Source organism: Equus przewalskii, chromosome 7 (assembly GCF_037783145.1).
Source record: "Equus przewalskii isolate Varuska chromosome 7, EquPr2, whole genome shotgun sequence".
Classification (NCBI taxonomy): domain Eukaryota; kingdom Metazoa; phylum Chordata; class Mammalia; order Perissodactyla; family Equidae; genus Equus; species Equus przewalskii.
The window spans coordinates 61,499,645-61,526,221 of record NC_091837.1 but is presented as its reverse complement, the minus strand read 5'-3'; the positions used below and the strand labels follow the sequence as shown (position 1 = coordinate 61,526,221).

The window sequence follows — 26,577 nt, the reverse complement described above, 5'->3', positions numbered from 1 at the left end:
TACTTTACTTGTAGTATCTTTGTCTGCTTTTACTACCAAGGCAATGCCAGCCTCATGGAATAAGTTGTGAATTATTCTCTTCTCTTTATTTTTTGGAAGTTTGTATAGAATTGATATTACATCTATCTCAAATGTTTGGTAGAGTTTGCCAATGAACTCTGGACTTGGAATATGTTTATGGCATAGTTTCAAACTGAAAATTCAATTTATTTAATAGAAATAGGGCTATTCAGGTTTAGCCTCCCATTTATTTTTTGAGTGAACTTTGATATCTTGGATCTTTCAAGGAATTTGTTCATTGCACGTACATTGTTGAATGTATTGTCTTAACGTTGATCATCACATTCCCTATCCTTTTAATAACCATAGAGTGATTTTGTGTGTATTTGTGGCTACAAGAAATTCTAGAATGATTATTGATGTTCTATTTCTCATCCATGATATTGGCAATCTATGTCTTGTAATTGAAAAAAAATAGATTATTCTGACTAGAGGTGTATCAGTTTTATTGATTCTTTTCAAAGAATCAATCAGCTTTTGGTTTCATTGATTTTCTCTATTGTTTTCTACTTTCTATTTCATATTTCTGGTTTGATTTTTATTATTTGCTTTGTCCTATTTATTTTTAATTTGTTCTTTTTTTTTATCTTAAGGGGGGAGCTGAGCTCACTAATTTGAGACCATGATTTTGCTCTAATAAGGTTATTTAATGCTATACATATTCTCATGTTTTAAAAGATGTTTTTGTTGATTATAAAGTTCTAGCTTGACAGTTTTCTTCCAGTACTTTAAAAATGCTTCTCCTTGTTTTCTCACTTGCTTTATTTCTTAAGAAAAATATCTGTTATCCTTTTCATTTTTCCTCTGTGTAAGAAGTGACTTTTTGTTTGGCTGCTTTTTAGGATTTGGTCTTTATAAGTGGTTTTGAACAATTTGTTGATCATATGTTTCAATGCAGTTTTTTTCAGGTTTCTTTTGCTTGGGGTTCATTGAGCTTTTTGAATTTGTGGCTTTATAATTTTGAAAAAATTGGGGACAATTCTGGCCACTATTTCTTCAAATATTTCTTTTACTTCCCTTTCTCTTTTCTCTCCTTTGGGTGCTCCAGTTACATATATATTAGGCCACCTGAAGAGGTCCTATAGCTCACTTACTCTTTTTTTGGTTTTTGATTCTTTTTTCTTTCTGTGTTTCATTGTTGATTGGTTCTATTACAATACATTTAATCACCTAGAGTACTTATAACTCTATCCTTCTTTCTAACTCTTACCTACCTTTCAGATCTCAGCTCAGGGCCAGTTTTCAGAGAAGCACCATCTGAACCCCCAATCTCAATCACTCTTTTCAATTATAATATTGTATTTCAACATGTATGTTTATAACATAATATTTATCATAGTTTACGTATCAGTTAAAGCTATAATAGAAGCTGTTTTTTTATGAACAAGTCTTCAAAATATAATAGATCAAATGATAGAGGTAGTTCTTAATTAGTGTCTGATTTTGTTTCTTGGGAGGAATTCTTTATATTATTCTTCAAGTATCGTGGGCCTCTGCTCTGGGAGATAAATCTGTATTCATTAATTTCTGTAGCCATATCAGAAGTAGGTATTTTGCAAAAAGTCATCCTAAGGATACACAGATTTCACATTCCACAATTTTGATGGCCTAAGATTTGTTGTTATTTGTTTTCTTGTTTTGTTTGTTTTTTTCTAACGACTCAAAATCTTTTTTTTTTAAATCTTCATTCCAGGCTTGTGGCTTCTTTGTTAACATAATCCTTCAAAAAGCTGTAGGTTTCTGATCTATTTGCTTTTTGAGAGTTTTATGCACCGTTAAACATTTGGACATAATTTTCCCTGAGACTATCACAATTGTGTACATCTTGCAATAAGAGGCATGACCTGCCTTTGTTTCTGGACTATCTTTTCAAGGATGATTGTGTACCAAAGAGCCTTGGAAGTTCAAGAAAGTATCTAGCTTTGAAGCAAGGAGTAGGTTTATTTACAGCCTTAAGATAGAGATGGTATCTCCTTCCAGGCAGAAGTCCAGCATGCTCAGTACCCATTATAAAATGTTTGGATTCTCAAAGCTCAGGGTTCCTGTACTGTAATGCAACCCAGTTTGTGTGCAGATGTCTTCACGTTGCCCTGTGGGAACTGAGACACAGAGAATTGGTGCCAAAAAAAATGCCAAATCGTCAGCTATAGCTATTGCTGTGAGTATGCATTTCTTTGTCTTTGGCCTAGAATTCTTATATCTTTTGCCAAGCATCCATGAAAATGTGTCAGGCCAAATTGTTAGCTTCCAAGTAAGACAAAACTTCAAATCCCTTCACAGTTATTGACAGTACCTATGCTCAACATTTTCCTATAACATATCTCTCATGCCTATTCATTTATTTACTTCCTTATCCCCATAACTCTGTCTCTTAGTTTAATGGTGACTTAGACTATCTGAAATAAAAGGCTTATTATGAAAATAATACTCATTTTGGTTTTTGATGCAGAGCTGAGTCATTTACTTCAGCTTAAAAGTCTTACTATGCCACATTTATTTTCAATTTTTCTTCTTTCTCTTTGGAGTTCGGAAGTTATTGGCTTCCCCAACCCTTTAAGGAGGGTAATCTCTGTATTCTTTTGCAATTCTGTTTAAAAATCAGTAATTTTTTTCTTGAACTCATCTTTCCTGTAACATCTTATTTAAAGCAGACAACAATAGGCATGCCACACTAGCTCTCTGGCCCTTTTTAAGCACTTGCCTTATAGCTATAGTCTCAATACCCAAATTATCTTCCTTCTGAGTTATTGCCAGGACAGTTTTATCAAATATTTTGCCACTGCACTGTGTGGATCTCCATATTTTTAGCCTGTGAAACATATTCTTTCACTCCCCACTACTCAAGTGCTCAACTACTAAGCCAATTTCACACATTTTGTTATTATTATTTTTCGTTCATGGCTGATACTCACTTGAAGGGATAAACTTCTGTATTTGCTAGGTAATATTAACTACTGAATCAATCTAACTCAAAAATGTGCAATAACACATTAATTCTCACTAATATGAAGTCCAGGATAGATGTTCCTATCAGCAGATGGCCTTTCTCCAGGCAGTGATTCAATGACCCAGGCTTATTCCATTTTGTGACCATACTATCTTCAACACACGATTTCCAAAATCACTGTATCTTCTATATCAATGTAGTAAATACCGAGAGATCATCAAAAATCACAATCATGCATGGGAGATTTTTATGGGCCAGGACTGGAAGTTGTGCATATTGTTTTCAATTATATTATACTGGCCACTTAACTGCAGGATAATATGGAAAACAAAGTCAAGCTGTTGGTTTAGTAAGACTGAAAACTGTTTGGTGTATAGTTTGTCAGTCTCTGCAATAGCATACTTGTACATTTATTGGTATGGTTGTTAAATGTCTGTCTCCATCACCAGATCATAAGCTCCATAAAGACAAATTTTATGTATATTTGTTTTGTAATTATGCTCAGTACTTAGTGTTCAATAAAATATTTGTTAAAGAAATGGGTGAAAGAATTAAGAAGATTTAATATGACTATGTAATTTTAGTGGTAACAAAATGGAGGCTACAGTATAATTTACTTTCCCGTTTCACACACAGTTGTGCATCACTCAGAATGGGGATACGTTCTGAGAAATGCGTGGCTAGGTGATTTCATCGTTGTGTGAACATCATAGAGTGTATTTACACAAACCTATGTGGTATAGCCTACCACACACCTAGGCTATATAGTACTAATCTAGTGGAACCACTGTCACATAGGTGGTCCGTCTTTTACCAAAATTTCATTATGGGACACCTGACTGTAGTTCTTTTTTTGTTGTTGTTAAAGATTGGCACCTGAGCTAACAATGGTTGCCAATCTTATTTTTTTTTCCTTCTTCTTCTCCCTAAACCCCCCCAGTACATAGTTGTATATTCTAGATATGAGTGCCTCTGGTGGTTGTAATTTTAAAGTTTGGAAAAGGTACTAAACTCAGCTCTGCAGACTACTTTTTCAATGTTCTAGGTAATTTTATAAATATTTATCAAGAAGTTTCAGAATCTAAAATTATATTCAGATGCACATTGGTGTTTAGAAATATACCAACATGAAAATAGTTAGCATATTAAAAAAATACGCACGGCTTCCATTTATAAAGGATTTAGTTTTCAACTTGTGTAAATCATGCCTCAGATTTATCTTCCTCTAATATGTCTGAGTCTGTGCTCTGCCCAAAAACTTAAATGCCAGTCATGAAAAACCATTTTATACCCAATTTTCTTTCCCCATTGTACTACATGTTCAGCCCAAGCATGATGACCATCTTAAAATTTTTTCTGTTATAAACCCTTCCCTTTAACATTAAGCTGACTGTATGTTAAATATGAGGTTTATTTTCCTTCACAATATAATCCTATAATATATTCAAAGAGTTTTCCATAGATAGAATTAATTTTTTATTTTGGTATTTGACAAAACCCTCCTTCAAAGACAATGTCCTCTCCAGGCCATTGTAGCCACAGTAGTTGTATTGGTATGAAAAACTATGTGTTTGATATGTTTTAAACATTACTTAGAAGGAGTGATGGATGTATTTCCAACCTGGGAGAAGGGTGATGAGAAAGTCTGGAAGATAGTTCCGACTGAAGATCATGGAGCACTCTCTACATTTCTTTCTGACAAGGTCGACTTCAAGGGCAACATTAAAACTTGTTCTCCATCTAATGACACATTTAGATTAGAGTTCCCAATGTACACAGCCTCCATTTTGCTCTTCTATTCATGGCCAGATAAGATGCTTGATAGGTATCTCCACAGTAACCTTTCACAACTCATTTATTTAGATGAACCAAAATAATGAACTGCCAAGCAAATTAAGAATGATAATTTTTATATCAAGTGAAAACAGTTTAAACAGTCTATATGCACAAGCTCTGTGGCATGAATGATCTTTTCATTTCATGGTTTAAAAAAAGGAGGAATTTGTTAGTTACTATTGCCGTGCTTTTGCGTATGGACGAGAGGAGAAATGACTGCATACTGGGAATTTATAGCTACCCTTTTCCCTAGGAGTCTCATTAGACCTACCATAGACAGGAATACAGTAAGAATACACAACTGGAAGGTTGATTTAAATTTCTAATATTTAATAAAGTACAATTACAGAAAGTTATATTTTCCTTTGTTTTCTTTCCTTTTGAAAATGTTTAGCTTGGATTTCAGGAACATGCAAAGTAAAAACAAAGCCAACAGTTTTAAAGTTACTGTCTTTTTGTGATTTACACAAAAAAACTAAGGTATCATTATTTTCATCTTTTCGCTTCTACAGTTCTGCCCCAGTTCTCTTTTCCTCATGAATCCTACCTAGGACAGAGAGTAACTCAGGAGTTGCTCTCTAGATTTCTGGCAGAGAATCCTCTGTGAAAGCTCTGACAAAAATATTCTGCATGTACTTCTTCTTGGCGAAGTCCTAGTAAGTGAACCACAGATTCGAGCATCTAGTTATTGTCTTCAAACTGCTTCACATGTATGCGTCTTTAAAATCTCACATGAATTTCCTTAGGTAGAAACTATGTAATGTGTGTCTTTTAAATCTCTCATATAATGCTACATGCATGGTAAGCATCCAGTAAAGTGATATTGAATTGGATAAGTTAAATAAAATTGCTATTTATGACCCGGAATTGTCTGCCTTATTGACAAGAAGACACTGGAATAAATGAAGCCTGATATTTGTTGAAAGGTTTCTGAATGCCATTTTGTCTAACTTTCCATTTATTCAAGATGGCTCCAAGCATTCTTTCATGTTCAGTGGATAACTAACGTGGGACTACAACAGAGAAGCATGGGCAGATGAAATGCCATACTCATTATCATGTGTAAATGTCAACAGAGTTCATGTTTAAAAAAACACCTTTTAATGTGAGAATAGGCATTGGGCCATGCTTCCTCATGTACCATCTGTCACATCACCTTTGAAGTCCTACTAAATCCTCATCCTTTGAAGTCAGACACTCATCCTTCTACACAAAGGAAGCTGCTACATGCAGCAGCAGCAAAGAGATGAAAGAGTGTGCCTTAGCTATGCTGAATATGCTGTCGATGTTTTAATTTAAAGAGCTAATATTCACCTTTGGCATAGAGAATTGGCCTCTGGTTACAGTTCTTCTGGAAGTGTGTTTGGGAGCACATAGATGCAAACTTTACGATATTTTCTCCCCATGTAAAAGTTTCAACTGTAAACTTTTCTCATTGATACTTATTATAATATGATAGCAGCTACGATAAACACCATTAAAAAAATCAGTAAAGGCTGAAAAAAACTCTCTCCTTGACCAAACTTTAGAAAGACTTCTCTAAGTCCTCTTTTCGACTAGGACTTGTCCTTGGGCCATATGTCCAGCCTGCTGAGTACAGTTTAGTGAGAATCCTGCTAAGTAAGTTTGACGAGAATCCCCCACCCTTGAGGTCTGATCGCCCTCCATATCTGATCAAATCCTCATCTCCCACTCTGGATATCTGATGACCCTGGCCTGTCTTCAGCAAGAATCTTGTTAAATCTGGTTCATAAGAATTCCCCCACCCACGATGTCTGCTCTTAGCAATTTTTTTATCCACTGACCCGCTCATTCTGCTTGTTGGTATAATCTCTACATGTCCCTGCTATATTCAGAATTTCTCCCAGTTCTATACTGAGGTCTCTTTTTTCCCTGTTGAAATAGTTTATAATAATGTTTTTTTATACTTTAACTACTGTCTGACTATGATTCTCTTTAACAAAGCAAATACTTCCGTTGTATAGATCAGATGGGTAAAGATAGATATGGCGTACACTTTGTCATGGGTTATAAACAATAGGATTAGGATCTCCTTCTGTAGCTGTGTCTATGATATTAAAATTGCTCCAATTTGTGAGAATAGAGTTAAGGTTCTAAATAATGAAATACTTCCTTATTTGTCAATCAGAAGAGGTATTGCCAATCAATTGCATTTGTGGGGTGCCTGGGATGCATTATGCAATGTGCTAAACCTGGATGACAGAAAATAAATACAAGGAAATCCAGTTCTTTTATGAATACTTTGCCAGGTGATACACCAAATTAATAAACATATAAATAAAATCTATGATAGCACAATAAGGTGCTATAGAAATTAATATCACTTTTTGGAAAGGGTTGAAAGAAAGTATTCTGGAGGTGGTGGCATTTGAGGTAAGGTATCAGGTAAGTAGAATTAACCACAAAAAAATCAAATGGTTATGAGTTAGGAAGAACAAAAGAGAAAGGAGGAGATGGAATTCAGGGTATTCTGGGCACAGGAACAGCAAAAGAAAGCACAAGTGTAAGATAGGTATAAGCTGGTGGCACTCAAGGTATGGTCTCTGGACAAAAATTGGGTTAGAATCACCTGTGTATTGAAAAGTCCACATTTTCAAGTTGTCCTTAAAGAACAATTCTCTGGTTACCAAAAATCAGGAATTTAAATGCACCTTTTGTTTAATTTGTATGCAAATAAAGCTTGAATCTTTGGCTTAAGACACAGAAAGTGCACTTGTGTCCTCATTTCAATTCAAGATACACAGATTTTCCACAGATATCAAATTTAGCACGCAAAAGTACTGAGGGTGCTTCAAGGACCATAAGATTAAGACTATTTTTTAGAGAGAAAGGGGAGAAGCTTCTATATTTAGAAAGAGCATGAATTTGTATAAAAGTATGGTAGAAATATGAAGGACTAAGAACTTTGAAGGAACATGAGGGAAAAATTTCTGTAAACTTAACTCTGAAAATGTTACTGAGCTCACAAGAAAGCGAAAGGAGTGTCTAAGAAAAAATAAATGTTTAAAAACGAACTAAATAAATAGGAGTGACTTGAAGCAAGAAGGAATTGTAGACAAAGGAGACAATAATCCTAGGGTAAATGACACCACTTCTAAGATCCACAGAAAAAAGTTTATGGCTGTGACATTAAGGAGCTGAATTTGAGACAAAAAATACTCAAAGGGAATTAAAATAGTGGCAGGTCAGTGTCACACCCTGGCTCCCAATAGAACCCAAAGCAAACTTCTCTGGATTAAAAAGTACAGCATTCCATAGATAAATTTCAATAAAATATAATTCCTAACTGAAAATCACCAAATATGCAAGTCATAAGCAGTAAAAACCATAATAATAGTAAGAATAAAAAGAACCAAATTAGATTCTGAGGACTTCATATATTAAAGTTATTAAAATATTATAAATTATGCTTTAAAGTTTTACAGAAATAAAATATGAAATAAAAAATTTTACCCAAATTATATTTAACATTGTGCTATAATTGCTATTCCTAGACAGAGACATAAGCAAATAAAATAATTAGTTATAAGAATTAAAAAGAAAACAACAAACCTGTCATAAATAAAAAATAATAAATCTATATAAAATCTTACGAATGACCTACAGAAAAAGTTGCACTGATAAGAGCAGTATTTAGCATGATGGCTAGATATAAGACCAATTACACAACTTATAGACACTTTAGTATACCTGTAACTAAGTAACTCTAACATATTGATATCATTTATAGCAGAATTAAAAAAAAATAGAGTCAGAAATCTAGGAATACATTTACCATAAAATGTGCATGGCCTTTATAGAGGAATTTGAAAATTTGATGGAAAATCATTACAGGAGACCTAAATATATAGAGAGATATACCATGGTTATGAAGAAAATAACATCAAATCATGTCAATTCTTCTCAATTAAATTAATACAATTCCAGTCAAAATATCAATGAGTCTATAATTTACACCAAGAGATTTATAATTTGCCAAGCTCTCCTAATATATATAAGGAAGAATAAAGTCCCATCAGTAGCCAAGACACTCCTGAAGGAAAGATATATTAAGGCACAGCAATTATAGCAATTTATTCATTCTAGGACAGACAAATTGATAAATTGACAAACTAACCAATGGAACAGAACTGAAAGGCCCCCAAAAAAAGCCCAGACAGAGATAGAAGCTTGATTTGTGACAGAGATAATATTGTAGATAACTGGCAAAAAATCTTTTCAACTCTGAAAAAGTAGATAGGTATGGCATCTTTTTATTTTCAAAACTTTTTAATCTTAACTTCATACCATACTTTGTTTCAGATGAATAAAGGCTAACGTAAATGTTAAAAATGACTCTTGGAAGAAGATATAGAAGTATAGATTTATGGCATCAGATTATGAAAGAATTTCTTCAACTAGGTATAATTTCCACAAAACGTAACAGAAACAATATAATTGACTATATGAAAATTAACAAATTTTATTTGTCGGAAAACTACCATAAAGTAGAGGCAAGCTACAACTTGCAGAACATGGTTCCAACCCATAAAACTCACAGAAAATTTGTGTCTAGAATATAAAATAATTGCAAGTTACTATTGGCAAAAAAAAAAAAAAAAATTCAAGGCATTTCAGAAAAGATAAAAATTAAAATGGGCAATAAATATACAAGAAGATAGTGTTTTTTTAACCCTCAAATCAACAAAAATTTCTTCTGAAGCTATCAAAAATTTACGAGAATGTGGAGCAACAAGAATCTTCCACTGCAGCTGGTGTCAGTGTTAATTAAGTACAACACCTTGGGAAACCATTTGGCATACTCTCGTAAAGTCATATGTGTGCAAGAATATTACTCATCAATTCCTCTCTTAGGTGCCTACAAGAACCTCTGTAGCTTGTGCACACAAGAGATACACACAAGAACATTCAGTCTATAAAGTGGCAACAGCAACATTACAATACAAAAACATGAAAACAACCCAACTGCCCATAAGCAAGAGAATGGATAAATGCAATATATTTACTCAATAAATGTTAGAGAGTAGAGAAAATGTGCAAACAATAACTCACAAATACGACAATAAAAATCAGAAACATATTTAATGAAACCCATCACAGACAATATAGAATCAACAGGTTAAACAACATGATTTAAGGGTCCATTGCTGGTGAGAGGCTCTCATAGTCTCTATTTAATTGAATTCAGAAAACAGTTGTAAAGTGTGAGGTTTGTATAAAGCTTAATTCTAATTCTTAAGCACATTTGTGTGTTTGTTCCTCCCTCAGTGGTTTGCTGAGACCTGGTCAATGCAGATTTTCTGACAAATAATTCCCCTTAAAAACGCAGACCAAAACAGCTTGTGGCACATGGACAGAATTGAATGCTCTAACCAATTAATAATCTCCTATAGTTAGCGAAAATAAGAATCAGGGCGAAGCGGACACATTTATTTTCAAAGCAGGAGACTATTTTTCAATCACAATGTCCAATTTCATTTTCATTAATGTTATTAGAAGAAAACAATTTATGGCAAGAAATGAAAAGTAAACAAATAAAATTAACGAGAGCCCAGTGTTGTGGACCTCCTTGGGTTTCAGACTTAGGGGTTAAGTGTTCCTAGCTGATAACCATCTTAGTTAGAAAAAGTAGAATTACAAAAGTCTATAGATTGCAAGAAATTTTGCATTTAGATTTTTCATAAATGTTGTGCTTAGAGATTGACTTCCTTTAGGATTTATTTTGGTAGATTTTAAAGGGTCTGTAGTCCTATTGACCAAAAATTATGATTTTTCACTAGTGCCTAACTGAAGAGACAAAATTTAATCGCCTATTGAAAGAGATGCAAATCATTTGAAGTGATTAGACAGTCAACCTAAAAATGCCTGTTTTAAACTCTATTTGTGGCTTCTTGTCCTTCCTTTTGTTTCGTCTCAAATACTGAGCATTGCTTCCGCTTTTCACTTTGATGCTTGTGTAGATATAGCCTTAGAAATGCTGAGCAATTCTCGGATGGAAGCACAATTGAACAGTGAGAAGTGTACTCTTCTTCTGACACAGGTAGATATTGTGCTGAAAGGCATTTGCGTTCTAATATCTGGTTCTCACTAATGTTTATCCATTGTTAGCAGAGACTGTGGAATTTGGAAATTAGTCCTGAGGTTTCTAAAAGTCTAAATCAAATGCCACAGTTCTCAATGGTTTATTGGGAGGTGTGTGAAGGAAAAAACAAGCAATACTTCCCATCCTCCAAGAAGATCTCACATGTCATTAGGCCCTTTTTGAAAACATATAATTATCCAACTCTCACACTTCATGTTTAATTGCACAATTCTAAGAAACAGTTCATGTTGAATCACTATATTCTTAACTTAGGAATTTCTTTTCAGGTCTTTACATTCTTTTCATGCATCTTTTAAAAGGCGCTCAATTTGGCTTTCATTAATCCATAGAATCCTGTTATGCCATGATGGTGATGTTTAAACTTACTTTCCTTAATGTTAATAAGACATCCATACTGTATCTCACTCTTATTCCTGCTTCTTATCACTCTTATTCTTTTCAAGCACCTCTTGCCATCTTCTCCTCCAAATCCAGAATGATCTCTCTCCACCTTTCAAATCAAATCCATGTTTCAAAGTCAACATGAGGTCCACCTTCTCCATGTTATTCTCCATATTTCTCTGCCCCTGGCACGTCTCTCTTGGCTGATGGTGTTGATTTCACATTGTTGGGCAGATGGTTGATGTGTTTGTGTCTGATCTCACTAGTTAAGTAAGAACCTCCTCAGGAGTGGGTCATATCTGAGAACTTTGTTCTATGGCCCTCACAGCATCTAACTCAGGTAAGGTCACATATTCGGACATACTTACTTGAGGAATTGAATCAAATGAAAATGAAGGAAATATAATTGAATTGACTGGAAACATTTATTTTCCAAAATATTTTTCAAGTTGTTTTCCAGATTATATTTTTTAGAGTAATAGTGCTTTTTACAAAAGAAATTCTGTTGTTTACCATTTGATATCATGAGTGATTTTTGAATCGATTCTTTCACCATCGGATCAAAGTCCCTAGAGAAATCCGCAACCCAAGAATATAGCTAAATGAGAAAATATTTGTGTTGAGTGGAAATTTAACTCAAACATCTGTGCATTACATGAGATTTAGAAGTCAGCCAGTCTGTCCTTTCATTTCTCTGATATTGACTTGAGATGACCTTTTATAGGATGCCGGTTATTCAATGCCTGTGTGGTGATCCCCATCTCCCCAACATGTGGCCTCTGATCTTTCAACCTTGAGAGCAGCTGAAAGAAAAAAGGGAGCCCCAGGACTTGAAACCTTTCAATACTTGATTTCTGGTATTATGATCATAGGGTGCTGCTCAAATCCTTTTCATCTGAGGCTCTTCCAATGCAGTCAACACTAATTACTAATTAATAATGAACAGAACATCCACTATGTCAATTATTTTCTTTCTCTGCCTGTCTCTCTTTATTTTATTGCACCTATTTACTTTTTTCTTCCTCATTATCTTCCTCCAATATTTATGCTGAAAATTTGAAAGAAAAAAATAACCGTAATTATGTGAATGGACTTGGATGGTTAGAAAGACTAGAAGCATTTAGAGTCCTCTTTCTCTGGAATCCTTATCTATACCACTCCTACGAGTAGTTAACTTACTTTATCAGAGTTTCAGTTTCTTCTGTAATTATAACTGAATTTCATGGTCTCTACTGTCATATTTACCTCTAATAGTCCGTGAGTCTAAGTTGTCTCTTTGTTCTAGAATAGGTCTTAAGGAAGGATTTGCCCCTGGGAAAATCTGAAAACCAGGTGGAATTTATTCTTAGGAACACCTCTCCCATTTCTATCTGTCTCTTGTTCGGAAATCATTGTCATGGAAGCAATGGCTGTCTGCTCTTTGATCCTGCCCAAGGGCCCATATGTTACCACCAAAGCAGGACTTACTATTTCTGAGCAACTTCCCATGTTTTTCCTCTAGAGTAGTCTCCATCATAATCTTCTCATTTTTTATTTCTTGACATCCGAACAATTCTAGAAATTTGCTAATCTAAAAATCTAATTTATGATAAGGTGATAAAATGCAAATTCTCATGGAGAAGTTACAATCAAAATATTACCAACCAGGTAGAGGGGAATCCTGCAGATAACGTGTATTTCCCTAAGAACCCAGCCCCAGCTGGTGAATTTTCAAGTATTGTGTCAGACCAGTGGGGGAGATAGTTTTGCTAACAAGTGTCTTCCCTTGAGGCCACTGACCTCTTCTTCTCCCAACAGATCAAATGGGTACATTTCTACTGTAGTCACTGCCTAAAGTGCTTTAGGATCTTTAATGCGTGCAGGGAAGACTGAAGGACACGATGCTCTCGGAAGCCTGAGAGCCTCTGAAAGGAGATATTGGAGTCAACTTTCCCCAGGTGAGAGACGCGCTTTTATCAGGGATATTTGTGGGGTGGTTAAGTGCATGAGCTTTGTAGACAGGTCTGGGTACAAACTAGGCAGCAATGGCTCAAGCGGTGGCTTGGAGCTTTGAAAATTTTCAAGTCTTTATCAATTCTTTTCTCATAATCAAATCAAACTCAAATGAAAATACAAACTAAGTAAAATCAGTATGATTGTTATGCAAATATAGTTTTAAGGCACATGCACCAATACAACATTCCTTATATAGAATCATGGAACCACTATTAAAACCTATGTTTTAATTGACTGCAATGTGCCATCCATTTATCTGGAGGCTTGCCACATCAGTGCCTATGGGAAGATTGACAGCTCCTAGGATCTACATCATTTGTTCGGAGGATTTCTCTGAAGCAGAGAAAGGTCACTCTGACTATGGCTGCAAGGAATTGCCACTCCTCTGAGCAGCCCTCAGTTAATGACTGGGAAGAACTGATGCATACATTTCCCAGCTCCCATCCACCTGGATTGGGATAAGTCTGAGAAACGTAGTCTGCTGTTTCTAAGAGTTTCCCCACAAGATAAAACTCCAGTCAACAATAGTGATACTCGTCTAGATAATGAACCTAGTATTAGCCACCTTTCCTTCAACTTCTCAATTCCCTTCTCCTACTGCTATTCCTGTACTTCCCAATTCACTACTTTTACGCAAATCCTTGACTAGGCTCTCCTTCTAAGGGAACCCAAACTAAGATAACCTAGACTTCCCAGTTATCAGGAAAGAGCCCTTGAGATGATTGCTTATTCTCTCTTAGCGTCCATTTCCTTATCTTTAAAATGGACCTAACAATAATACTTTCCTCCTAGATTATTTTGTGAAGACTTAGTAAAGCAGCACTTGTAAAGCACTTAGCACAATAAATGGCAAATATACGCTAAGAGTTCAGCGAATGTTAGACTGGATGGTAATTATTAATGTTATCGCTCTTATCATTAGAAGTTGGGCACGGCAAACTGACTAAGGGCATTCAGGAGTGCATTTAAAAAATACACATAATGTAAATATGAACAACTGTATTGTCTGCAATTGTAGGCTTTTGTAGGATTTAATTATTCGTGTTATCCGCACTCACTGTCCAATGAACACGTTTGGGATGAAAATATTCCTGGGTACACCCTACTGTACTGATCAAGATATTGAAAGGTGTTTTCCTCTCACTGAAGCTGCATAGGAAGTGGCAAGTACTGCAATGTATCCCAAACTCTAGGGTGCAATGTTTCCTATGCTTCTGGAGTGAAATGGGGAAATCATACTGTTATTGTCAAGGATGAACAAAAAATATTGACAAGTCTGTGAATTCCTTTTGTGTTCTGGCTTACGTTCCCAGATTTGTATGTCAGGATCTGTTTAAACTGACAATACTTCTTAGAGTTCAGGAGAATAAAGGAAGAGCCCCACTTCTGGCAAATTTATCCTGCTAACCAGTCTTGTGTAAAATTATATTCAACATAATGCAGTAGGACAACAATAGAAATGATATTGAGTTGTTAAAATTTTCAACAATTCTAAGAACTTTGAGCCAGTGTGCATAATCCCAAGATATGTATATGTGTGTCCACCTGTGAAAAATTCATAATACCTTCACAGAAATTAACTGGCCCTTTCAAACCTCCATTAAAAACCTAACCCTGATGGAAATATCAAAATACAAATTATTGTCATTGTGATTGTTGTTATGATTTCTTTGAATTATCCATATAACTGCATGAATTTTCCAGAATATTCTTGTTATAGAGGTATACCTATTTAAATTGTCTAATCAGAGAATATTTATAGTCGTGTACAATTAAATTTACATGGCAGTCAATGGAACATTCTCTTAAGAAAACACAATGGTGGGAAACTAAATTTTAAAAAATATATATATTTCATTTTAAAAACAGTAAAGAAGGGCCAGCCCGGTGGTGCAGCAGTTAAGTGCACATGGTCTGCTTAGTTGGCCCGGGGTTCGCCGGTTCGGATCCCGGGTGCGGACATGGCCCCGCTTGGCAAGCCATGCTGTGATAGGCGTCCCACATAGAAAGTAGAGGAAGGTGGGCACGGACGTTAGCTCAGGGCCAGTCTTCCTCAGTGAAGAGAGGGGGATTGGCAGCAGTTAGCTCAGGGCTGATCTTCCTAAAAAAAATAAAATAAAATAAAAATTAAAAAAATAAAATAAAAAAACAGTAAACATTTATTAAATAGCAAGTGTCAAGACTAAGGTGGGATATTGTTTTGAATAAAATTTAATTTGGTCAGTATTTTTGTCAATATGATTTAAAGGACATTTTGAAAAAATGAAATCAAACAAACTTTAGTTTTGTAACAAATGCAAATCTTTCCAATTTGTTTTCTAGAGGGCATCATTAATCTGTATTGATATACCCGGTACCACCCCTTCATGTCACAATCTCATTATTTTATAGTCACACACAGTTGAGAGAACTGACTTATTATTCTTTAATAAGAAATACTGAAGAGCTAACACACAAACAAACGTAATTCTTGTGGAGCATGATACAATGAAGTGTGTGTGTGTGTTTGACAGAAATAGAGAGGAATCAGATAATTTGAGTTTGTACCATGATCTGTACACACAAGGCAACAGAAAAAGAAGATTATAATCAAATGGTGATGATGTGTGGCTTATAGCTCATCTGTATGGCCATATGTAAAATCAAAGAAAGAAATGAGGCCAGCTTCCGATTCAAAAGCCACTTTCACCTGATATATTCAGGTCAATCGCTGAAGCAAAAGGAGTGCTTTTATTTGAAAAATATAAATAATAGCATGGACTCTCCTTATCACTACATACAGGGCCTTAACCGTGGTGTGTGGGATTGATAGAAATTCATTGGAATTATATATATAAAGAATAAACGTGTAGTGAAATGTTTGTATGTCTGCAAAGGCCTGTTGTCTTGGTTTACACTGTCTTCACTATTGTGTTTTCATTTGCATGGGTTGGCTTCTGTGTGTGTGTATGTTTTATGGGGATGAGGGCAACAGAGTCGTTACAAAAGAAACACATATGTTTGTGGGTGATTAGATGAATAATAGTTTTATTACTATCCGTTAGAGAGAGTTCTCTGCCTTGTCCCCCCAAGGTGTGAGTGGGAATTAAAGTGAGTTGGCAATTACAAAGCTCCTGCTGCTGAATGTGAGAAGAGGCACTGCAGTTACTGGCAGAGATTTTGCCCCCCTTCCTTCTTTCTTGAGGCTTAAGACAAGTTTGGAGGCCAGTCGTTTCTCCTCTGCACTCTACTGGCTGTTGCAGCCCGGAGCTAGCTTGTTATAACCTACTTAGGCAGTGGGGAACTGTCACTCACCACTTCAGAATCAATGGTTGCAGATGGAAGCTTGGATGCAATGCCTTTTCCCCCTGCAGTAACAAGCAGTTAATAGATTTTATTATAATTATTTTAACTGCACAAGCTCAGAAGGAAACTTATAGGAGGTGTGCAGGTTTGCTAATCAAAACACATACACTCGCACACAACAAAGGCCGGTGGAATCTTTTGAAGGCATCGTTCTCAGAGCTGAGTAATATTAATAACGATACAAATAATAAATTCATTCTATGGGGAATTTGTTTGCATCAACCTGAAATGTCGGTTCATCAGAATTTTGCTAAAGGACCGAAATATTCAACAAGCTGTCATCAAGGGAGTGACATTTTGTTGGTATGTGTACACAGGACTATGTCTCTGTGGATATGCGTATATATATATGGTTGCACTCATATAGTTAAATTTTTTATTTCTCTCAGGGAGTACAGAATATTTACATATTTTCAAAAGTGGAGGGTCAAATCTCAACTCAAAGGAAGACAATTCACAGATACTGTCTCTCTTTATTAAATGTATCAGCTATAGTTCCTAATCTGGAATTTGCCTTAATGCAGAGACTCTTCTGTTGGGTGAGGCAAGGGTGAGTTTTTTAAGGGTGAGTCATAATTTTAAGCCTATATTTACCTATAACTGCCTGCTACGGTTTGCTAATCACATTGATTTCTTTTACTTTTTCATTTTCTGTGGTAATATTTAAAAGGAGTCAGAGAAAAATTCATGAAATGAAAATCAGTATTAGAAAGGAAAGAATTCGTAGAAGATCGTCTGTAATACATACTTTTAGGGTTATTAGGAAGTCTTCCTTACTAAAAGAGATTTCCCTGATCTTTGAATTTTAATTTCCACCAGTAGTTACTTCATTGTTACAAATAATACCTTTCGTTTTAAGAAATGTGAGTTTCTACTATTAGCCAGTTTTGTAGACACCATTCCCTTCTCTCTTCTTCTCAAAGTCTGCCTCCCAAGATGGAGGCTGAAAATACCTGATACTCATGTTCCCAGCCCTTTCTTTCTATAGTAGTGGCCATATGACCCAATTCTAACCAATAAAATGTGGAGGAAAGTATGCTGGGGACTTCTGAGAAACATTTATCTTCATTAGATAATACAAGATGAGAACTCTTGCCCCATGCTCCTTTCTTAGGACATTTTCACATAGCCTCTATGAGGGTTGTTGTAGAGTCTGTCTAGTAACCAAGAGAAGTTATCACTCATTCATTGATTAGGATAAAATGGGAAGATAGGACAAGATCCTAGCAAGGATATTGGTGAACCAGTAAACAAATTCTGGAACTATCTATATCCAGGGTCATTTTTGTAGAAAAACATTCCACAAAGCTTTTCTAGATTTTCTTTCTCAAAACTGAACAAGCTAGAAGAACAATCAGAACTATAACGTTTAATAGCTATCAGTTAAAAATACCATCGTACACACTTTTGATAACAATGTCTTTTAATTCAAAAATTAATTGAATTAATATGAAGTCAGTGTATCTCTGTATGTTACATTAAATTGTAATTTTTTTCTGGCTTTTTTTCCATAGTATGGCCATCTCTCTTTTTGACTTCTTCTGGACTTAATGTGATGCAGGCTATTTCATAATTAAAATGTTTAAAAATATTGAGAAAGATAAATGAAACTGAGGAACAGCAAACAGTATTTATTGATATAATGTCATTAAATAGTAACGCTATCACGTGATTTCTCAGCACTTACATTCCTTTTGTTTGAGAAAGAGGAGGGAGTGTTGACTAAGAGAACCAACTATGATTTGATTGTCAAATGTAAGGTGATTATTTCCCCTTTGCTTACACCACCACACAACTCAACTCACTGAAAAAAGAACCAGGCAATGGACAGATTAAGATAATAATATGCTTAAGAGGTAAAATATTTCTTAGTAATATTTCTTTTTGTTCTGCCTTTGAGAAAATAGGAGTATTATAATTAAAAAACAAATAATTTACCCTTTAAGCCTGAGTAGATATTACCTAATTGAGAGTATATGTTCAATTTTTTTCATTGTAGCTTTGACTCTATAATAAATTACATTAAATAGTACATCTATATTTTATATTACTAAGAGGAAGTTTTACAGAACTTCTTTATTGATAAACAGAACCCTGGTTATATGTGACAGCATTTGGGTGGCAGAGTCCCAAGTCTGATTGGATCTCAGATCCACCTCTGAGTGGTCAAACTCTCTTCCTTCATCATCCTTCCTCTCATACAGGTGACACACTGTCTGGAGAGAAAGGCGAGAGAAACCCAAAGTGTCTGCCTTTTGATTTATCCTCAATAGAGGAAGGCTCTTGTGCAGATACTACCAGGTTTCATGCATTTATTCATTATTCACAACTTACCTATCTTCCAAGATTATCATAAATAGACCACCAGGCCCAGTCAATGGGAGATGTTTTCTTTGTTTCCTGAGAAGGTTATAAGTTCCCAGTCAGAAATTCATCACTCACACACGGGCATACTCACTCACTTATTCACTTGCTAAATCATTCAATGATTCATCTGACACATATTTATTGATGACCCACTGTGAGTGTTATACTCTGAAGAATACAATAATCATACAGACACAGCCTTTGTTGTCAAAAAGAACATCATCCAAAAGGAGAAACTGACAACTGAAAAGATGATATAGTTAACATCCTGAGAGTGGTATAGACTAAGACAAAAGTCAAAAAGGACTAGAGAAATTATACTGGACCAGGCCTTGCTAATTTACTTGCAAGTCATTGTCTTGCAGATTTAGAAAATTCTCCTATGGTAAAGGTGAATAGCTCTAAATGACAGCCAGAATAGAGTAGAGAAAGCTTCTAAACGTTTCTCATATCTCAGTAGTTCTCAAACTCAAGTGTGCATCGGAATCCCTGGAGCTTACACACAGATTGCTACGCTGTGCCCCCTTTTCCCACTCCAAGAATTTCTGATTCAGTAGGTCTAGGATGAGGTCTAAGAGTTGCATATCTAACAAGTCCCCCAGATGCTGCTGCTGGTTTGGGTACTACATTTTGAGAAGTACATTTATGTGATTGCTTGCTGTGGTTCTTCTGATGAGCTTTAGGGCTTTGGAGACATAGGTAGACATGCAGGGGAATGAAGTCTGTAGGAAGGCGTTCTTTCCAGGCTACTCTAACCAGGCTGGACCTACGCACTCCTTCTGTTTCTGAGAAACTCCCTAGAAGCTAAGTTAGACTACCAGTGATCTGGTAGGACAGTGAAAGGGGAAGACAATTGTTAACAGGATTCATTGACTGGTGGTGTCCCTGAAAAGAGGGTCATCCAAATATGCCAAATGATACCTACATTTCAGAATTAGCATCATTACCATGCACTGCGTTGTCTGAATTTCCCATATTATTATGCTCTCAGATGGGAGTATTATCCATTCTTATGTTACCTAGTTCCACAGTAAAAGAAACAGAAAATAGATTATACATTCTTTCCATCCAGTATCTGTACCCTATTACACTGTTGCTCTTCTATGTACTCATTCCATTCCATGTAGATTCCTTATTACCCAGAATAAGAATTGCTTTTTTTGTTTGTTTGTTTTCATTTAATCCATTTGTATTTCAGTTTCTTCAACTGTAAAGTGAGGATAATAACAGAATCCACCCCAAACTATTCTTGTAAGGATTAAAAGTGCTTATATATGTAAAACATTTAGAGTAGTGATGGGCACGTGGGAATCTCTTGATTAATAATAGCTACAGCTATATATTTAGCTTTTTAAAAATAAATTTTAGTGTAAATATTTTTAAATATATAGAAAACTTGAAAGGGTTTTTAACATGGATTCCTCATATCAACCATTGAGATTTTTGATGCATTTCAAAGTAAATTTCAAATATCAATACACTTTCCCCTAAATATCTCATCATGCAAATGATTAATTATAGTTCAAATTTTTAAATATATTTTTCGTTTTGAGCTAAAATTTAGATCTAAAGAAATCTTAACTGTATATTAACTGGGTTTTGATGAATGCACACACCTCTGTCATCCAAACTCCTATCCTATCAAAACATGGAACCTCGCCTGCAACTGAAAATGCTCCCCCATGTCCCTTCTCAGTCAATTCCTGCCTCTATCCCAACCCTCCCCTGCCTCCCACCTTCCAACCCAGGAGTTCTGGCTGTTCCATATCTTTGCCAACATTTGCTGTTGACTATTTCTTTAATGTTAGTGCTTAGGTACCGGTGTTTCATTATGATTTTAATTTTAATTTCTCTGATGACAAATATATGTCGAGCACTTTTCCATGTGCTTATAGGTCATTTGCATATCTTCTTTTGTGAAGGTTCTGTTCCAATATTTTGCCATCTAATGAATTGTTTGTCCTTTTCTTTTTTTTTAACATATGTTTTTGGTGAGGAAGATTAGCCCTGAGCTGACATCTGTTGCCAATCTTCCTCTTTTTTCTTTTTCTTTCTCCCTAAAGCCCCAGTACATAGTTGTATATCCTAGTTGTAAGTCGTTCTAGTTCTTCTATGTGGGATCCCACCACAGCATGGCTTGATAAGCCTTGTGTAGGTCCACACCCAGGATCTGAACCAGTGAACCCTGGGCCAACGAAGGAGAGTACATGAACTTAACCATTAGGCCATGGGGCTGGCCCCTGTCTGTCTTTTTATTTTTAGTGGTAGAGTTCTTTATTCTTGACACCAGTAGTTTGGCAGATATCTATCTAGTGAATATTTTACCCCAGTTTCTGACTTGCTGATTCATTTTGTTAACAGTATATCTTGATGAATAGAACTTTTAAATTTTGATAAATGCTAAGTGATCATTGTTTTTGTATCTTATGGTTATTGTTATGTGTCCTGCTTAAGAAAACTTTCCCTGGGCCGGCCTGGTGATGCAGCGGTTAAGTGCGCGCATTCTGCTTTGGCGGCCTGATTCCCAAGTCAGGAAGATAGTCTTTTCTAGTTTTTCCAAAATCATTGTGGTCTTAGCTGTTATGCTTAAGTTTAAAATCCCTTTTCAATTAATTATTATATATTGTATGTGGTATGTACACCTATATTTTTTTTCTTATAAGGATATTTAGTTATTCCAGCATTGTTTGTTGACAATAATTTTCATCATCCATTGAAATGCTTTGATTCCTCAATTGCAAAGTAAATGACCACATAAATATGAACCAATCACTCATTCTCTGTTCTAGTACTTTCATCTATTAGTTAACGTTTATGCTGTATCACACTTTCTTGAATGCTGCAGCTTTATATAAAGTCTTGGAATCAGACAGTGTAAATTCTCCTAGTTCTTTTATTTTTCAGGTTTGTTTTGGGAATTCTAGGCTCCTTGTTTTGCCATGTCAATTTTCTAATAAACTTGTCAATTTCTATAATCCTATTGGAATCTTGATAAAGATTGTGTTAAATCTGTACCCATATTAAGGCAGAATTGTCATCTGAATGATATTGAACCTTCTCATACTTAAATATAGTATATTTTACCATTTATTTAGGCCTTGTTAATTTATTTTAATAATATAGTTCTCAGTATAGAGGTCTTGTACATCTTTTGGTAAATTGATTCATACATGCTTGATGTATACTGATGCTATTATAAATAGAATCATTTTATGTTTATTTTCTATGTTTTTAGTACTAGTATAAAAATCTTCATTTAATTTTTATATAATAAGCTTATATCCTATAACCTTGATAAATTCATTTAGTAGTTCTGATAGTTGTTTTGTAGATCCTCTTGGATTTTCTGCATCAATAAGCATATCATCTGTAAATGGAAACAGTTTTAATTCTTTGTTTTGAATGTTTATGCACTAATATCTTTTTCTTATCTTATTGCAATAGCTAAGACCTCCACGGCAGTGGAGAATAGTAGTAAGAAGGCACATAATTGCCTTGTTCTAGGTGTTAGAATAAAAGCATTAAATATTTCAAGATAAAGTATGGTGTTAGCTGTAGTTTTTTTTTTTTTTTGGCTGAGGAAGATATGCCCTGAGCCAACATCTGTTGCCAATCTTCCTCTTTTTGCTTGAGGAAGATTTGCCCTGAGCTAACATCTGTGCCAATGCTTCTCTATTTTGTAAGCATAGTGTGGTTGCCGACGAGAGGTGTAGGTCTGTTCTGGGAACTGAACCTAGCTTCCAAAGCATAGCGCACCAAACTTAACCACTAGGCCATGGGGCCAGACCTGTAGATTATTTTAAAGGTATTTTTTATCAGGTAGTGATAGTTCCATTCTATTTCTAGTTTGCTCAGAATTTTTATCATGAATTGGTGTTAAATTATATCAAAATTTGATAATAAAATTAATTTAGGCATATTCAGAATTTTTGTTTCATCCTGTATTAATTTTCATAAGTTTTCAAGGAAATTTTCTGTTTCATCAAGACTGTTAATTTTGTTGGTGTAAAGTTGTTCTAATAATTCCCTGTTATCCTTCAGTGATCTGACAAATGTGTACAGATGTCCTTTCTCTTATTGTTGATATTGGCAATTTGTGTTCTTTCTCTTTAATTAAACTTTGTTAATATTTTCAAAGAATAAACTATTATTTTAATACTTGTCTTTATTATTTTTCTGTTTTTAATTTTATTTATTTCTACTTTTATATTCATTATTTTCTTCTGTTTGCTCAATTTAAGAATGCTTTGCTCTTTGTTTTCTAGCTTCTTAAGTTGAATCCTTTGAATATAGACATATTTTTCTTTTGAATATAAATATTTAAAGCTATAAATATCACTTTAGGCACAGCATCTATCTCCTGTAACCCACAAATTTTAATAAGTTGTGTTTTTGTTATAATTCATCTGAAATGTTGTCTACATTCTCTTGTGGTTTGTTTAATTAATTTATTTATTTTACCTATGGATTATTGAGAAGATTTCTCTTTATTTTCTAACATATGTTACTTTTCTAGATTACTACATAATTGATTCCTAATATAACTCCATTTGGTTAGATAATGTATTCAGCATGATTTCAAAACTTTTTTTTTTTTTAAGATTTTAGTTTTTCCTTTGTCTCCCCAAAGCCCCCCGGTACATAGTTGTATATTCTTCGTTGTGGGTCCTTCTAGTGGTGGCATGTGGGACGCTGCCTCAGCGTGGTTTGATGAGCAGTGCCATATCTGCGCCCAGGATTCGAACCGACGAAACACTGGGCCGCCTGCAGTGGAGTGTGCAAACTTAACCACTCGGCCACAGGGCCAGCCCCTGATTTCAAAACTTTTAAGTTTGTTGAAACCTGTTTTGTTGCTTAGAATATGGTCTAAGTTGGTAAACATACAATCTGCAATTGGTTTATAATTATCAATGAGGTCAAGGGTTTGATAGCATTGCTCAAGTTATGTAGTTTTTTACTAATTTTGTTTTGTTGTTTTATTAATATCTAAGTGAGAAATTCAACTTTGATTGTGAAATTGATTATTTATTTAATTTGTCAATTTCTGCTTCATGAATTTTGACTGTCTTTTATTAGGATCATAAATATTTATGATTTTATTTTCTTTCTCATGAATTGAAACTTTACCATTATGGATGAATCTAAAATGAAACTGTCTTTTGGGTGACATTCAAATCTCAATTCAGTACTTCTATGCTTAGCTAGGAGACTTGGAGTCAGCCTCATACATGTGGGGTTCAGAAGTAAGACAGAAATTCAGGAAAAGTTCTTTTACAGAATTTAGATATCTCCCTGTCTGGCTCTCTTCTTTTGGAGTATTCCTTACTTTCCAGTGGTTATAGTTGCCAGAAATTCTGTCTGCTGGTTCTTCATGCCAGTAAAATTGTAAGTTTTCTATCAGAGTTTTAACTGCCCTACACAGTAAAGACTAGGCTCAGCCCTCAGGCTAGAATGTGAAAATGAGAATCTCACATTGAGCAGCTCCAAGTGCAGTTCTTCCAAGTCTTGAGTCCCTTCTGGAACCTGCTTGCTTTTAATCTCCGTCCAGTACCTTCCAATAAGTATTTCTTTGCCTCCAGAGTGTATAGTTGTTTTCTGCAGGAAGGTTAGACTCATAGGAGCTTGTTCAGTCATTCTTAGATATGGAACCCTTAATTTTGATTTATAATCATGATTCATTCTAAAGTATTATTTCCCTTTCTCTCCGCTTTTCTCTCTTTCTCCATTTTTAGAGCTTTATTTTAATCCCTTTGCCCAAGGCTGAGATTTCAGACCTCTCTGCCTTGCCCTTTATACTCACACATTTTCGCCAGTGTGACTCTTGCTTGTTTTCCCAGTGAAGACAGCTGTCAGGCTTGCAAGAAAATCAGGAATGAAAGAGGGAGACATTACAACTGATGACACAGAATTTTCAAGAGATCATAAGAGACTATTATGAACAATTATACACCAACAAATTAGATAATCTTAAAAAAATAGATAAATTCTTAGAAACATGCAACCTACCAAGATTAAATCAAGAATAAATAGAAAACCTGAAGAGAACTATAACAAGTAAGGAGATTGAACCAGGAATCAAAAGTGTACCAACAAGAAAAAGCCTAGGACTAAATGGTTCACTGGTGAATTCTACCAAACTTTTAAAGAAGAATTATTCATACCAATCCTTCTTAAACTCTTCCAAAAGATAAAAAAGGGAATGCTTCCAAAGTAAGACCAGCATCACCCTGATACCAAAGAAAGATACAGACACCACACACACACAAAATCTACAGGCCAATATCCCCGATGAACAAAATATTAGCAAATTGAATCCAACAGCACATTAAAGATCATACACCATGACCAAGTGAGATTTATCCCTGGAGCTGCAAGGATGCTTCGACATATTCAAGTCAATCAATGTAATACATCGCATTAACAGAATACAGGATAAAAATCACGATCATCTCAATAGATACAGAAAAAGTATTTGACAAAATTCAGCACCCTTTCGTGATAAAAACTCTTACAAATTAGGTATAGAGGAAACTTACCTCAACAAAATAAAGACCATATATAAAAAGCCCACAGCAAACATCATACTTAATGATGAAAAACTGAAAGCTTCTCTTCTATTATCTGGAACAAAGCAAGGATGCCTGCTCTCACCACTTCTATTCACATAGTACTGGAAATCCTAGCCAGAGCAATTAGGCAAGAAAAAAAAGAGGCATTCAAATCAGAAAGAAAGAAGTAAAATTCTTTCTGTTGGAAGATGACATGATCTTATATGTAGAAAACCCTAAAGACTCTACACAAAAATAATAACAAAAAAACCTGTTAGAGCTAATAAATGAATTCAGCAACATTACAAGATACAAAATCAAAATACAAACATCAGTTAAATTTTCTATGCACTAACAATGGACTATCTGTAAAGTAAATTAGGAAAACAATCCCCTTTACAATAGAATCAAAAAGAATAAACTTAGCCAAAGAAGTAAAAAAACTTGTATACTTAAAACTATAAAGCAATGATAAGTGAAGCAGATACAAATAAATGGAAATACATCCCATGTTCATGGATTGGAAGAACTAGCATTGTTAAAATGTCCATACTACCCAAAGCAATCTACAGATTTAATTCAATGGATATGGGGAGTTATAAGTCAAAGGGAAAAAAAATTGAGTTATACAAGATGATTAAGAGCTAGAGATCTACTGTACAGGATAGTGCCTATAGTTATTGGTACTGTATTGTTTACTTAAACTTTTGCTAAAAATGTAGATCTTATATTAACTGTTCTTATCATTATCATCATCACCATCATCACAAATAAAGAAGGTAGCAGGAAACTTTTGGAGATGATGGATATGTTTATGGCATAAATTGTGATGATCGTCTCATTGATATGTACTTATCTCCAAACTCAACAAGTTGTATAAATTAAGTATGTACAGCATTTTGCATGTCAATCATGCTTCAATAAAATGGTTTAATAAAAAAGAACTAAAGTGAAAGAGGGTGAACTTGGAGACC

The 26,577-nt window shown here is 34.8% G+C and overlaps 1 long non-coding RNA gene across 1 annotated transcript; it reads right to left on the bottom strand.

Moving 5' to 3' along the window:
* Window positions 1-15,224: 15,224 nt before the first annotated feature.
* On the bottom strand, window positions 15,225-25,887 carry LOC139084539 (uncharacterized). The gene is made up of 3 exons (XR_011541994.1): window positions 24,856-25,887; window positions 16,638-20,074; window positions 15,225-15,444 (listed from the first exon to the last, which is right to left on the bottom strand). It is a non-coding gene; the product is annotated as an uncharacterized lncRNA (long non-coding RNA).
* Window positions 25,888-26,577: the final 690 nt, after the last annotated feature.